Below are 3,289 nucleotides of genomic sequence, written 5' to 3'. Positions count from 1 at the left end.
AGAGTTATGTATTCATTACCACAGTCAACTTTAGAAACCCTATACCCCTTATACCCCCTATTAATGATACTTCTCATTGGTGTGGTACCTTTGTTACAATTGATGAAATAATCTTAAAATATTACTGCTAATTATTGTCCATAGTTCACATTAGTTGTATTTTTTTCCTATATGCTATCCCATTATAATCACCTTGTAATAGTGACATACCTTTGTTCTAGTTCATGGAAGAACTTTCTTATTTTGTACTATGAACCACATTCATTTTCTACAACAGGGCTCACTATTTTCTACAGTTCCCATTTTTCATCCTCTAGCTTTCTTTCTAAGGACATACTTGACCCTAAACTTCCCTTTTCAACCACAATCACAGGCACAATTCAGTGCTGTTAATTATACTCATAATAACATACTACCATCACCTTCATTGTCAATTTTATTGAACACTTTAAAGAACAAATGTTTCGTTTATTTGATTCTCTCTGCTGTTGTTTTATTCTTTATTTAATTTATGTCCATTCTAATCTTTGTTATTTCATTCCTTTTGTTCACTTTGGGTTTAGTTTGCTCTTTTTCTAGTTCCTCCAGGTATATGATGAGAACTCTACCTTGAGTTGTTTCTTCTTTTTTGTATAAATATTTAGAGCTATAAATTTCCCTTTGAGCACTGCCTTTGCTGTTTCCCATAAGTCTTTGTATATAGTGTTTTAATTTTAATTCATCTCAAGATATTTCCCTTTGATTTATACTTTGACTCCTTGATTTTTTAAGTGTGTATTGTTTTAATTCCATATATTTGTGGAATTTCCAGTTTTCTCTTTGTTATGAATGGAGCTAGAGCTCCATTCCATTGTGGTTGGAAGATATGCTTGGTATCATTTCTATCTCTTAAAATTTATTTTGACTTGTTTTGTGACATAACATGGTTTATCCTGGAGAATGATGTAGGTGCACTTGAGAAGAATGTGTATTGTACTCTTTTAGGGTGCAGTATTCTCTTTATTTCTATTAGACCTAATTTATAGCATTGGTCAAGTTCTCTATATTCTTATTGATCCTCTATCTAGCTAGATGTTGTATTCATTGATGAGCATTGTATATGGAAGTCTCCAATAAATATTATAAAGGTGTTTATTTCTCCCTTCAGTTTTGTTAATGCTTGCCTCATGTATTCCAGGGCACTGTGATTGTTAAATCTTCTTGGCGTTTGATCTGTTTATTAATACGTAGTATTCTTCTTTGTCTTTTGTAACAGTTTTTGACTTAAAGTCTATTTTATCTAATATAAGTATAGGTAACCCAATTCTATTTGTGTTACTATTCATGTGAAATATTTATTCTCTTTTTTCACTTTCAAGCTATTTGTGTTTTTAATTCTAAGGTGAGCCTCTTGTAAACAACATATAATTGGGCAACATATATTGCATTTTTTTCTTTTTTTAAACTTTATTTTAACTTTAAAAAATAAAATAACATACAAAAGGACACTTAACAAATTATGGAAGCATTATTTGAAAAAAATCCTCTCTCATTTAATTCTAAAAACAAATTCAACTGTTTCTCTAGTGTTCTGAAAGATGAATAAATGAGCACAGATTGGTTAAATGGCATGGCCAAGATCTCCTAGATGATCTCTAGCTGTCTCTCAATTAACATTAACCTCCCTAACCTACCCCCTTTCAACCGCAATCATATTTATAAGGGAGCAATGTTACTTATACTCATTATAATGTGTTATTATCAACTCTGTCCATTTCTACACATTTACGATCAACTTTTTAAAACATTCTACATACATTCAACATCAACTCCCCCTTCTGAACCTCCATTTTCTCTCCTACTGACATATACTCTATAGTTTAGCTCCTTAAATTTATTTATCATATTTAGTTCATATCAGTGAGACCATACAATATTCATTGTTTTGTGTCTGGCTTATTTCACTCAACACAATATCTTCAAGGTTCATTCATGTTATTATATGCATCCCACATTCATTTCTTCTTACAGCTAAATTGTGTTCTATATATATATACCACATCAACTGAGGAATGGATATATATACGACATTTTGTTTATCCAGTCATTGGTTACTGGGCACTTAGGTTTTTCCATCTTTTAGTAATTGTGAATAATGCTGCTATGGACATTGCAGTGTACATATCTTTTCATGTCCTTGCTTTCAGTTCTTTTGAATATATTCCTAGTAATGGGATTGCCAGATCATGCTACAGTTCTATATTTAGCTTCCTGTGGAATTGCCAAACTGTCTTCTACAGAAGCTGCATCATTTTACACTCCCACTAATAATGAAGTACTCCAGCACTTGTAGTTTTCTGTTTTGTTTTGTTTTTTAATAATGGCCATTCTGTAAGGTATGAAATGATATCTCATTATAGTTTTGATTTGCTTTTCCCTCATAACTAGTGATATTGAGCATCTTTTCATGTGCTTTTAGGTCATTTGTATTTCCTTTTTGGAAAAATGCCTGTTCAGTTTTTGTCCATTTTAAAAATTGGGTTGCTTGTGTTTTATAGTGCTGTTCTTTTCTTTTTAATCCATTCTGTCAAGCTGTATCTTTTTACTGGGGAGTTAATCAAGTCATATTTATTATTACTAATAAGGTATGACACACTTCACTATTTTGTAATTTGTTTCTTATACATCATGTCTTTTTTTGTCCCTCTCATCCTCTATTATAACCTTCTATATATAGTTGATCTTTTGTGATGTAACATATTCATCCTTTTATCATCTCCATTTCTGACTATATTTTAAATACTTCCTTTTTGGTTATCCTGGGATTTGTCTTAAACAACCTAAGTCTTTAACTTACTAGTTTGAAATCATGCCAACTTAACTTCAATAGCACACAGTGTCTGCTCCTATACCCTTCTATTTCCCCTCCTTATGATTTTTGTCACGCATTATCTCTTTATATTTTACATGTCTGTAACATAGAAATATGATTATTTTTCTTATGATTATTTCTTATTCAATTGTATTCTAAATCTTAAAAGAGAGAAAGAATAGAGTTACATATTGAGGATACCATACTACTAGGTTTTTCATTTACCCACATAGTTACCTTTACTGCAGATCTTCATTTCTTCACATTGTTCCAAACTACTATCTCCTGCCCTTTCCTTTCCGCCTGAATAAATAAATCCCTTTAGCATCTCTTATAGGACAGATCTCTTGTTGACAAACTCTCTCAGTTTTTGTTTAGCTGTAAGTGTCAAACTCTCTCTCATTTTTAAAGGAAAGTTTTGCCAGATATAAAATTCTT

Source organism: Dasypus novemcinctus, chromosome 14 (genome assembly GCF_030445035.2).
Source record: "Dasypus novemcinctus isolate mDasNov1 chromosome 14, mDasNov1.1.hap2, whole genome shotgun sequence".
NCBI classification, from domain to species: domain Eukaryota; kingdom Metazoa; phylum Chordata; class Mammalia; order Cingulata; family Dasypodidae; genus Dasypus; species Dasypus novemcinctus.
Note: the sequence above shows the minus strand (reverse complement) of the source record.